Source organism: Spermophilus citellus (genome assembly GCF_964194105.1).
Source record: "Spermophilus citellus genome assembly, chromosome: 1".
Classification (NCBI taxonomy): domain Eukaryota; kingdom Metazoa; phylum Chordata; class Mammalia; order Rodentia; family Sciuridae; genus Spermophilus; species Spermophilus citellus.
The window spans coordinates 44,612,020-44,625,065 of NC_138182.1; the positions used below are offsets into that span (position 1 = coordinate 44,612,020).

The 13,046-nt window shown below is 42.0% G+C and overlaps 1 protein-coding gene across 5 annotated transcripts in view; it reads left to right on the forward strand.

Moving 5' to 3' along the window:
* The first annotated feature begins 2,407 nt into the window (after window positions 1-2,407).
* The window catches only part of ENOX1 (ecto-NOX disulfide-thiol exchanger 1), a 549,814-nt gene continuing 539,175 nt past the window's right edge, over window positions 2,408-13,046 (forward strand). For 3 of the 5 annotated variants that reach the window (XM_081287121.1, XM_081287126.1, XM_081287122.1), the window contains exon 1: window positions 2,409-3,005. The gene's annotated coding sequence lies outside the window, so the exon portion shown is untranslated. Of the gene's footprint in view, window positions 3,006-13,046 lie in introns of all 5 variants that reach the window. The other 2 variants (XM_081287123.1, XM_081287124.1) reach the window with 1 other exon arrangement.

A 13,046-nucleotide genomic window follows, 5' to 3' on the forward strand; every position in this document is an offset into this window, starting at 1 on the left:
GCTTAAAGTGTTTCTCTACATGCTCCACCCCTTCACAACCCTGTGATATTGAGGAAGTTAATATTTGACCAGTTTGTTGCACTTTTACAAATTGAAAAAAAATGTAGCATTCCCTTTTTAGGAAGAAAAATAGACCTTTAGAAATATGCTGTTGGGTCTCAGACTTACTGATAATTAAGTATAAAAATGAATGTCTCAGGGCTGGGGTTGTGGCTCAGTGGTAGAGCACTTGCCTAGCATGTATGAGACACTGGGTTCGATTCTCAGCACTGCATATAAATAAATGAATAAAATAAAGGTTCATCAACATCTAAAAAATATTTTAAAATAATGATTGTCTCAGCTGTATATTTTATTATTATCTAGCAATTATGCAGCATGAGCATTTATGGGTTAATGACAGTTTAATCACAGTTGCTTCTCTAAACTTTTAAAGTATGTCAGAAATACTACATATCTTATTTTGTTTTTCTTTCCATTATCTTTTATTTGTCAGTAACTTATCTTTTAAATTAACATCCATTCACATTGCTGCATGCCTACGTTATTTTCCAATGTTAGCTTCTTATAAATATCTATTTTTACAAAGAAAAGACTGCTCCCTTTGGTGTCCACCAAAGAAACTACAGCTTTGTTAACATTCCAGCAAGTAAGACAAGCACTTGGGAAACTGCTGAAACCCTAAAGGCGACTTTCTAAGGAAAACAAAACTTTAAAATTATTTTGGAAGAATTTTCACCAACACCTATTTTTTTAGGTTGCCTGTCAAGGGTCAATTTGGGGTATCAGTTTTCTGCTTGCTCTACAAGTTTTAGGGATTCCTTTCAAGTAAAAATTTCTTTTTACTCGTTTTCAACATAATAAAAAGCATAGGAATTCCAATATCAAAACATACGTCTTCCAAGAAAGATTATAAATTGAGTGAAAGTGCAAGTCATTTAAAGGGACCCCTACTAGATAAAACAAAATGGATTTATTTGGCAGCACCCAAATAAATCCATTTTAATTTTCACTTTATTTCAGTTACATTTCACAGCTGTGATATCCTAAATGGAGAGAGAAGCTGCTCATAGAAGAGTCTAAGTTCAAAGGAACTGAAATTTAGCATGGAATGTGAAATTGAGGACTTCAGCTTCTAAGGAGATGATTGTGCAATCACCAAGGTTGAAGGATGTGAGCTTGGTGCTACAGCAGAATAAGTAGCTTGGACGACCACACATGTTTTGGCCAGTGTTCATGAAGTTCTGCTCTTTGCAAGAGAAAAGTTTGTTCCCGACAAGCTATCAAAACGTACATTTCTCTTAAAACTCTTTTCCCATCATCTATTCTAGAAGGGACTGCATAAACTAAAAATGAAGAGTGACTTTAATATTTTGAGAGGCTCGGTTCCCCTAGGACCGAAATAAAGCAAACTTGAGCCTTCTCACATTCAGAGTATCCCATTGGGTTCCTTTGCATGCATCCTTTGGTAAGGTTGCACAATGGGTCAATATTCTCTATTTTCTTTCTTTGCACTGGGGCTCTAGCTGCCAGAGGGGAAAATAGCCACACACAGGGAAATAGCATAAGTTAAAATCAAGCAAGCCTAGTGGGATGGTAATGAATTTCCCAGCATCCAAGTGTTTTTTTTTTTTTTTTTTTTTGCCTCTGGGATACGTGAAGCTAGAAAACAACGCCATTCATTCAACATTTATAGAAAACACACAATGTAAGCGGTACTGTGCTAAGTACTGGAGGGCATGCAAAAGTATGCAAAACAATCCCTGCACAGGATTCATGCCAAGAAGTGCATTTCAAGTATTACCTTGCGACCCTTGAAGAAATACATAGGTGAATAGAAACCCACTCGAATTTTAAACTAAGCATGGAATGATATGTTTTAGGAAGCAGGACAAATAATGTGCTTTCAAAATTTATATCTAGGTATTACAATGTGGAGTGCATGGACCAAGGAATAGGGTTCTTGGAGAAGCCTGATTGAAAAGAGGCACCGCCTGGATGCCTACACAGCGGAATCCTAACAAAGAGGCCAGCAGTCTTATCAGGGAAGTGGGTAACTTTCAGTAGAACTGGCCTCCAAGGAGGACAAAAAGGCCCAACCAACTTCAGCTCCCTAACCCGGATACTTTGCCCAGGCCAGACAGTAGTCTGCTTTGGCCAAATTCCTCTTTGCACCCCAAACCAGCATCTTCGCACAGGCCGCCTATATCCTGGAGACTGCCACGTGCGCCCCGGGTTCTGGGCTCAATCCCTAAACAGGCCCAGCGCCTTCAAGGTCGCCATGGCAACTGAGGGGTTCCTATCTTTGTCCCTCAGAGCCTAGCCGAGAAGTCCGGACCGCGGCAGCCACCAGAGGAAGCACTCTTGGCCCCTCCTCAGAGCAGGGGTAGCGCGATCTTGAGCTGCAGGCGCCACTTTTGCCGCATCAGTGGCTGCGCGCTCCACTTGGCTTATCCAGGCTCGGATCCGGAGCCCAGAGAGCTGCGCTGCCTTTATCTTCACCTCTGTCGCCACCCGGCGGGCAGCTCCTCCAGGCAAGACGGGCGATCCATCTTCTTTCCCCGGCTTTACGGATTTCCGGGGGCAAAGAATTTTGCCTCGGTCCCTACGAGCATCTCTCAGCCTCTTTCCCCCTCCCCTTGCGACTCCCCCTCGCTGTGGGCGCGCGCGCGCACACATACACTCACACTGGCAGGCGCGCGTGCGCACGCCCGCGCGCCCCGAGCCGCGGAGTCTCCAGCGCCCCTGAGCAGATCCCACTCTCCCGGGCGCCGCTACTCACACAGGCTTCCAGCCGCCACGGGGCGTCCTCTGTCTGCGGCAGCAGCGACGGTGGCGGAGGGAAAGGCGTCTGCAGCCTGGCCCCGACTGGCAGCTTCGTGCTTGGGACAGAGTCCGGGAGAAGCGGAGAAGAAGGAGGACGCCGAGGCGAGGAGGAGCCGCGCCGCACCCGGCGCTTGGCTTTGCGCGGCGGGCTGCCTTCGCTCCGCGTACCGCGGCCCCAGGTAAGCTCCGCGGCCCGCAGCATCCTCGAGGCGTTGGGGCTGGGAGCGGGGGTTCTTTGGTCCCACCCCCGTCAGGGCACTGGGACCGAGGCTGGAAGGGGAGTGGGCGAGGGGGGAGGGGAGTGGAGCTAGAGGTGAGGCTGGTATAAGGAGCGGTGCGTGAAAGCGTGGGGCTACTGTGGGCTGCCTCCCCGCCCTTCTCCGCCGTACCCTAGTTCAAGCTCCATCACTTTTATGAGCCGGGGTGCCGGCGCCCCAGACAGCTGTGCTCTGCTTCTTCTCCGCCAGCTAGCCGGTGTTGGCTGCGGGCTGGGCGCCCGCCGCGCGGCAACCACCTCCCCTGCACCTTGGACAGCGCACCCCGCCGCTCGCCGCCCCCCGGCACTGCACCCGGGAACTGTCCTGCCCGTGCAGCCCTCCCACTGTCCTCTTCTTTCCAGATTGTCACCATCCCGCCCTGGATCCCATCTCCTTCCTGCCTTGGCATACTCTGCTCTGGTGCGGGCCGGAAACTTTCCTCTCAGCTTGATCTGCGCTAGATACTATTGTTATTTGTGGCTGTCCCCTCTCACGGGGAACTAGACACCTTGGACAGGTCTTCCTTGGCGGGAGCGCTCCCTGGCAGGCCCAGCCAGAGGCAGAGGAAGCACTGGGCAGCTGGACTTGGCGGCTGCCCGGGTGCAGAGCCCGCACCTTGGCAGCTGGACGCTCTCGGGTTCCCCGCCTCTCTGGACACGTGCACGCCTCCCACGGACGCGGCCCCTCCCGGACCACCCCACGTCCTCCTCCTGCACAGCCACGGCCACCCCATAGGTTGGACACCCGGGGATCGCGGGTTCTGATTGGTTGAAGGCGTAACCCCGCCTCCTTGGAGGGGGGTGGTTCTGGAGTGTTGTGGTTGTCATCCCGAGGCGAGCACATGGGGGAAGTGGGGTCCACAGGTGGGGATGCCCAGCTGTGTAGGATTCCTGAGTCCCACTCTGTCTAACCCGCTTGTCCGTCTTCTTCCCTCACATACAGACTAGCTTTTCTTTACTCTCTTCCTCGGTCTTTCACTGCTATAACATTTAAAAAACTAGCTTGTAACCCTAATTTTATTAAGATGGTTCCGTGTAGCAATTTTTAAAAGCAGATCTAGTAGAATCCGGGGAAACAAGTGCCTATGAAGAGGTTCATGGCACACTGAGCCGCGGATTTGAGTCTGATAGTTTGGAGAAAGTAATGAGGGGTACTTAACGGATCTGAAGGGGTGGAGAAAGGGAAAAGGAAATTGATTCTTGGAGAAAAAGAGACACAGGTGAACGAGGGTAAGAAGCTGAGGAAGAAGTAAGTAGGTCATTTGTAGGGTGAGATTGAAGGAGAAACCTAGAGGTGGGTGTGTTCTGCTGAAGACAGCTGCCTGGAAAAGTGGTAATTTTGGCTAATACTTAGTTTCTTATCATGCTTTGCTTTTGTTTTGCTAGCGTTGCATTTTTGATAGGCGACTTTATAATAATGTATATCCATCTAAAGGATATTGATTATTCCAGTTTCTTGTTACATACAGATTTGCAAATGGTAATAAATTTCATGAAGTGAAAGGCCCCTCTAGAGGGATGCATTAAACAGTTAACTTAAAGTGCTTTTGAAATACTGGGGGAGAAGGCAGATGAGCATTGTGTAAAATACTGATTGTTCTGGCATTATTTTGAGCCTTTGCAGAAATACATATAAATGATACTGATTTCATTTCAAAGTGTGATTGCCTCTAGCATTTTCAAACTTTAATTCCTTCAGGCTGTTTTGATGTTGTGTCTGTACATCTAAGAATATTGTAATTCTTATCTTTAGAAGTCTTGTCAATGCAAAACAAACAGCACTGGTGCAAATTAATGTTGACAACTTTATATTGAGTACAATGTGTGTTATTTTACTTGTAAGAAAGTAAAATATGGAAAAGTAACACAGCCTGACTGTTACTCCCCCTGGGGATTCATATCAAAACAAAGTGGAGGATTATATGAGGCTATTCCAGGGATAAATTTTAATTTTTTTTCTTTTTAAAGATGAATACTTTTTAAGATTCATAGGTATAAACAATAACATTAATTGAATTATCTTTTTACACATTGATAGCACAGGATATTAAGTAAAACACGATATTTAATATGTTAGATAGTTTCAAAGTGGATGGTAAAGGTTATCCATTTATTACTATATAAGTAGATAGAATTGCTTTTCTGACTGGAGGACTTCATATTCAAGGAGCAGGATTTGATACATCTGACAAATTGGAAAATTCCTATTGTTGAGAAAATAATTCTGTGTTTTCATTTCTTTACTTCATGCCTTGATTTGCCTTCAGGGATTTGGATTCCAGTTGTTGGCCTACAAATCTAGATGGGTTTATAGATAGAAAGAATGTATATAATCATGCCTACATATATGCATATCTGTAAAATGTATGTATTTATGTCAACGCATGGTTATATATTTATACACAATTTTAGTGTATATTCCATGTCTTTATATGCATGTTGTTATCATCCTTAGATTTTTTTGCTCATTTCTTCTTGTCCAAAAGGTGGCCCTCTTTTAAACTGTAGAAAGCATTATCACCAGAATTGGCCAATAGATCATGGAAACAGACAATAGTATTTTGTTGCCTGGCAACCACCTACTGTGAATGAAAAACAAAGCAGTGACAGCTGCTTCCACATCCTGATATTCATACTGTAGCTCAGGCATTGCAACCCTGCACATGAGACAGATCTAAGTTTCATTTCAGTAAGGTGAAGCTATTTCTTTTTTTCGATGTTTTAAGAAGAATATTAATTGTTTTATTGTAGTAGAAATTATGTTGTTATTGTGGGATGAAATGAAGCATCTAATTTCAATTGTTCTCTTAAGCCTAATATAAACTGAAAAATACAAAATCATGGGGACTGTTCAGACCCTTCTCATTCTTCCCTTTATAGTCATTAAACATCCATAAGCACATTTTCTGCTGCTCTCAGTTGCTCTTAGGATATTATAAAAACCTTGAGTTATCTGTGATATCTAAATGAATGGCAGGCTTTTTAAAAAAATATTCTTTAAGTTATACATGGGCACAATATCTTTATTTGTTTGTTTATTTTTATGTGGTGCTGAGGATCGAACCCAGGGACTCACTCACACGTGCGAGGCGAGCACTCTACCACTGAGCCACAACCCTAGCCCCCAAATGGCAGGCTTTTACTGCTAAAAGGAAAGCAGAGATTGTTGCTCTGCCCCAACCCTTTAATTTTAAAGAACAGTAAGGCAGAGTGAGTGAGTCAACCCTGGTGTCAGAGCTGGTTTCAGGGTGTCTTCCTCTGTGGAACACTTGACAATTCCCACCCTCCGAATTATATTTTCTTTTTTTTTTTTTTTTTTTAAAGAGAGAGTGAGAGAGGAGAGAGAGAGAGAGAACTTTTAATATTTATTTCTTAGTTCTCGGCGGACACAACATCTTTGTTGGTATGTGGTGCTGAGGATCGAACCCGGGCCACACGCATGCCAGGCGAGCGCGCTACCGCTTGAGCCACATCCCCAGCCCCCGAATTATATTTTCTTTGTTCTCTATTTACATAAAATTTGTAGCTCAAATTACAATAAGAATACTTAGAAAGTACAGTCATATATGCAAGTAGAATTTTGATATTGACATACTAGGGCTATATTGTGGCCTTAGATGCATTGTATACATCTAACTCATATACATGAGTTCAGTCAGTTCTATGAATCCCACCTCTCTCAAAACAGTGAAGCCAAGATACTTGCTTAAATAGTTGTTTACAGCTATTGATAATCTTCGATAATATCTTATTCTATGTGTGCATTTTTTAACAGGGATGAAATTGAAGATTGCATTGGTCAGGATGCCCACTTGCAAGAGTTTAAATTTTATGGGTGATTAATGCATCACGGTTTGAAGTTTCCTGTCCTGCAACACTAAACATATGTTGGTATAGTGATTTGGGCTCTTTTAAAGTTGGTGGGACAGACTCTGTGGCTGCATACTCTTGTCTATACCACTTTGCCAGAGGGGCTGCCTGGTGCCTGTTGATAGAGGATGAGCCACTTGTCTCTGAGAGAGGTAAAATGGAGATTGTTTCTGAACTTTAAAATGATAACAAATGATTAGGTGACAAACTTGAATTACATATACACAGTTTAAGGGTATCTCCTAAACTTGGGTAACGTATTGCATGTGTGATGTTTTGAGGTTCCTTACGCTATTTTAAAGAACCTGTACTATGTTGTTTATTGTTTATGACAAAAGTAAGCATTTAACTTTAAAGAATATCTTAAGTAGAAAAACCTGGAGTGGATTGATTGTAGAAACAGTATAGTGATGGTATTAAGTACCATTGAAGAGTCATTTTCACCAGAAAAGATGCACGTTAGCAGATTTGTGAGGGGGGAAGAAATTGATTTACAGCATGTTTAAACTAATTTTAGAAGGCTGCCATTAACTTTTTGTAGCTAGAAGGCTTTTCAAACAGAATAATGATTTGGCAGATTTCAAGTGAACTTTATAATTTGAAAAACAAAAACAAAACATTTTCTAGTATCTGGGTATAATCTCTTGAGGGACAAGTACTTGTTTTTGAACCTTTGAGAGAAATATGAATTTCAAGGATATTTAAAAAAAATCGGAACCATTTCTGTATCCATTTTCATAGTGTGATGTTAAATATTCAATAGTTCATACATTTAATCCACTGGAATCTTGAAATTTAGTTAACTTCCCTCTTCTTTTTTCTTGTATTAGGTAATGTATGTGTAGATATGTGCACACACACAGTACTTAGATTTTTTTCTTATTGCCATTTTTCATCCTTATGATAGAATACTATTGGACTTGATTTGTGGTGTTTTTCATGCAGTAAAGAGAAGCTTTAAACAAGAGATATTTACGTTTTCTATTTCTTTATATCAGCTTCTGATATTATATCCTGTAAACTCTCACCATCCTGAATAAGATGATTGCTAAAAACAAGCCAGCAAATAAATATATAAGCAGCATCCTATTTGCTACCCTCCAGGCTAGCTGGGAAACTATATTTTCTCATTCTGAGACATACATTTGCTTCTGTGCACACCCACGTACACATATAGAGCTTAAGGTCCTGCAGACTCCTGTTTTAAAGGTGGATAGATACAGTATTGTGGGGGCAGATCTATGTGTGATAGTACTTGAAGTAAAGACAATGTAGTTAGGTTTTCAGAAATACAACAGTATAGAAAGTATCAAATTTATTCCTTTTGTAAAATGTTCACATTGATGTTGATGGTATGACCAACCCATGGCACCTAGAGTAGTGCTCAATACCTGCAGTAGAGGTTTGCATGTGGTAGACAGTACATATTTTGTGAAATTAATGCACCTTTCATCCCTTTCAGATAATGATGCAAGTATTTTAGTCTTTGTGTGAAAAATATAACTGAGAGAATGAAGAAGAAACACTATATTTTTCTAATTGTTTTTATATAAGAAAAGTCAAAATAGCTAATGTTTCCAGTGGTATTTTGGAATATACTTCTTGTCAGTGTGGAAAGTTATACCAGGGCTATTGATTTTTCACAAAAACAGCCATCCCAAGTATAGGACAGTTCTTTAATAGCCCACAGCAGCAAAACAAAGGTTATGGCACCAAGTCTAAAGGAATACTTTATTCAGCTGGTGCTGGAGGGTGAAGTTTGCTAGCCCCAATGTAATTATCCAGACTGGAATTCGGCCAACATGCTGTGGTTAACATCCCCAACAGTGGGAGAAAAACCACCAATGAAGTCTTTAAGGACTAAAGTGGCCAGAGCTTCTGCTTTGTTCTTATTTGCAAGAGGACACCTTGAGCATCTAGTAAGCCTTGAAAGCCATTGTGCACCTAAGGGATAAGAGTCTGCAGTTGACATGCAACCTCAGGTGCAAAAATTGTGGTCATTGGAAAAAAGTTACAATCCTAGGTGTTCAGTGCCAGTGAAACAAGACCTTTATCCTGCCACATCTGTGTGATGTAGGTAGAGAGTAGTGGTGTCTTGCAGACAATTCTAGAGGGTCATTAAGTAGGCTCCAGTTCCTTTTATTCCTTTTACCATTACACCACGGCTTAGATATTTATCTCCTTTGTAGGGCTTTATTCATAATTTTACAACAAATATTTGTTAAAATGTGAGATGATAAAAGGTTGAATTACAGGTTTAGAATCCCTAATATTAAGTGTGAAGTGTAAAATACAAAATTTTTGAGCTCTGATATGATGCTACAGGTGCAAAATTCCATAGCTGTTCTCATGTGACAGGTCATAGTCAAAAAAATCACTAAAAATATTGTATAAGGTATATATGAACCATAAATGAATTTTATGTTCATACTTGGTTCTCATCCCTAGGATATCTCATTATGTATATACAAACATTCCAAATCCAAATTTCAAAACACCTCTGGTCCCAAGCATTTTGAATAAAGAACACTCAACCTATACTTTTCTGGAAGAATTCCTGATTATTTTGTGTATAATAGATGCTCAACATATATTTGTTTGAAAATATACAGTGAAATAATTTGTATATTTCGTTGGGGCAATTAATTGTTTTATTTAGGGAACCTTTGATCTTCAAACATTTATTGCGCAATCACTCTATGAATGGTACTGTGTTTGACTCTGGGAGTCATAAAGACTCTTTAAGACACAGATCCTACTCACAGAAGAGGGGGCAAAGTGCACAAAAGTGACATGCACAAATTCACTGTGATTTGATAGGTGACTGTGTGTGGGGGTCAGTTGGCTGGCAGGACCAGGAAGGGTCTACTAAAAAGGTTTTGAACTTAATAATGAGATTGGCAAGCTTTTCTCAAATCTACTTGTTTGTAGGAACGAGGTGCTCATAACAATGCTGATTTCCAGATTATACCCAGGACTCACTGTGTGGGAATCTGTAGGGACATGGCCTGGTGGAGCAAACACAATCAATTTTGTATTCATAACTCTGATACTCCATATGCCAGTACATGTCTATAGAATTTGTTTGCAAATGTTTCCTATTCTCTGAGTGCTCTTTCTCTCACATGTGGGACTGCTTGGTAATGTGACAGAGTTAATGGCCTCAGGAGTTGACCTCAGCCATGACAGAACACAGCTAAATAATAATACCCTAGCATCCTTGACTCTTTGAGTGCAGTAACTCTAATTCGCATTCTATACCATGTTCCAGAGTCCCCTCATGAAACCCAGACTCAGTAACCCAAAGGGACTGCCTGTTAGACAAACTGTGCTTTCTGGCTATTATCCTTCCCACTTCTCTACCAGTACTTCTAGGATTCCCTCCCAGATAAAAAACTTGCTCTCCTGAGCTGCCTCAAGGTCTGCTTCTGGGGAAATTCAATATGAGAGCTGGAAGAATCTGCTTTTACCTTTTACAATGAGGCAGGTTTTGGAGGCTCAGTCTTAGGCGAAAAAGAGCTCCTGAAGAGTTTGGGAGAGGGCATTTCCATGTTGGATTTGGAACTTAGAAAGATCCCTCTGGCAGATGTGTGGGGAAGGGATTGACAGAGGAAGAATCAGGGACATGAAGGCCAGCTGGGAAGTAGCAGTGCCCAGGTAAGCAGTGATAAGCACTTAAGCTAAGGTAAGTGCTGGAAGTGCAGGAAAGGATTTTAGATGGATTTTGACAGAATACTACCTAGAAAAACTAGTGATGTGATGTGTGATTAGGTCCCAAGAGGAGCTTCCAGTCCTTCACCCTGCCCCATTGCCTTGTTGTGCCCATTAGACTTGGCACCCTTGGAAGGGCTGCGAATCCTCTGTCTTGCCTATAATCTCACTCAAACTTTCTAGAGTTAAATTGTACAATTCTGAGCATAAATAAAAGAAGGAAGGATAAGTTGAAGAATATAAATAATTCACTATCAGATCATTAAAGGAAGAAAGTTATTTTATAGGAAGGATTTGTGGAGTTTATAGGAGGGCTGGAGAGGTATCTGTGATGCATGTTCATTTTGTGATGAATAGTAATTTTTCCCCCTTTGCTCTTGGCCCAGAAGTGATTTCCATCCACCATCAGTTTCTGGAAGACCTAGCATGACTCTCTGTGCACTTATGCCTATTGTTTTTCCTGCTGCTCTGATAGCCTGTGTTTTAGCTAAGTGAATGAGTGGTAGCTGGAGGTGGGGCGGGATTTTTCCTCTTGTTCTGTCATAATTCCAGGCTTTGGACTGCAATTTCTCCTGCCAGTTCTTAAGCTACCAGTTCCTAAAGAAGATCAAGAGGTAACAGAGTGGGAGAAAGAAAGCATAAATCCATAAAGAGAACTGTTTTGAATTAAATGCTTAATTATGAAATGAGCAAGTTAAAGCTTGTTAGATGATATGAAATGAGATAAGGCAGTCTTCTAATTAGTATTATGAATACTAATATTCAGGCTCTGTCTATAGTCAGAAATGTGAAGACTGAATAATCAAACAAAAGGAACCTGACACCATCGTATTTTTGGAAAAGTGTCATTGACTCAATGACAAAAAGACCAAATTATGAGAAGTTGTAGAATGGGTCAGGAAAGAACTTCCTAGGCTATGATTAACAGGGAGAACAAAGAGTCATGACAGTAAAAATGCTGAGCATGTGGGTGTAAGGCCAGGGACACTGTGGGTGAAACAAAATAGGAAGGAAGAGGCCTTTTTAACGTAAGAAATTATGCGCGTGTGTGTGTGTGTGTGTGTGTGTGTGTGTGTGTGAGAGAGAGAGAGAGAGAGAGAGAGAGAGAGAGAGAGAGAGAGGGAGGGAGGGAGGGATAATATCCCCCCACTGCCCATGACACTGGGGATTGAACCCAGGGGTTTCCTACCAGCATTTCTCTCCTTCCCTCTTATGTTGGGTGCAGCCTTCCTTGCCCTTCTCAGTTGCTTTCTGTATCAGATGGGGCTCACTCCTGCAGCTTCCTTTCTGCGATTTCTTGGGAAATCGTGGCTTGCTGTATTGGGTCCATGGGAGGCCCGGGTGGGAGACAGTAGGGAGAAGGGCAGAGCAGGGTATTTTTTTCTTTGCCCTGATTGGGCAAAGGAGTCTCTCTCATAGCATATCTAATGCCCCAGCTGCTCACTGGTGCCCTTGGTCCAGAAGGCTTCGGTACCTCTGGCTATCCTCTGTTTAGTTGGGGGGTCAGAGGGCTTCTTGTTCTTACTTATTCGTCTCTGGATTACCTCACTGTCTGGTGTTGGGCTTGTAGTGCCTCCATCACCTGAACCACCAATTCTCTATGAAATTTCCTCACTGAAAATTAATTGGAGAGATTCTGATTTCCTAGTTAGACATTCTCTAGTTTCTGAAAGCATGGGAACGAGGTAAATCTGATGAACCCACATTTATAATCTCATCCCTGGCCCAGGAGTCTCCACCTCTTTACTGATTCTTCTTTCCTTAGCATTAGTCTTCCCTTTTCAAATATATGTGTCATTTTTGCAGTCTCCTTCCAATGTCTTCACTATTTTATCCTTCATCCTCTCATTTGCTAACGTTCCTTATTTTATGCCGGCAATTCTTACTGACTTCATCTCTATGTGTGATATCCTTAACATATTAATGTAATGGTCTTATGACACTCTCCTGCATGTGCTTTGGCTTAAGGTCATACCTCTGCTACAGGAGGGTTCAATTTTGGTGATACTTCACTTTTCTTTTTTTTTTTTTTTAAAGAGTGAGAAAGAGAGAGAGAGAGAGAGACAGAGAGAGAATTTCTTAATATTTATTTTTTAGTTTTCGGCGGACACAACATCTTTGTATGTGGTGCTGAGGATCGAACCCAGGCCGCACTCATGCCAGGCGAGCGTGCTACCGCTTGAGCCACATCCCCAGCCCCGGTACTTCACTTTTCTGCATCAGCATGCTTTTGATATATGTTATCAGATTCCACCTCATCTCCTATAAAAGTATATGTGGTTTTATAGGAAAAACAAAGCAAGAATGTTGGCAAGAAGGGAAGAGTTCTCAAGCTGGGCCACCATGGTGGCCACACATGGCTTTAAAAAGACCATAAAAGAGC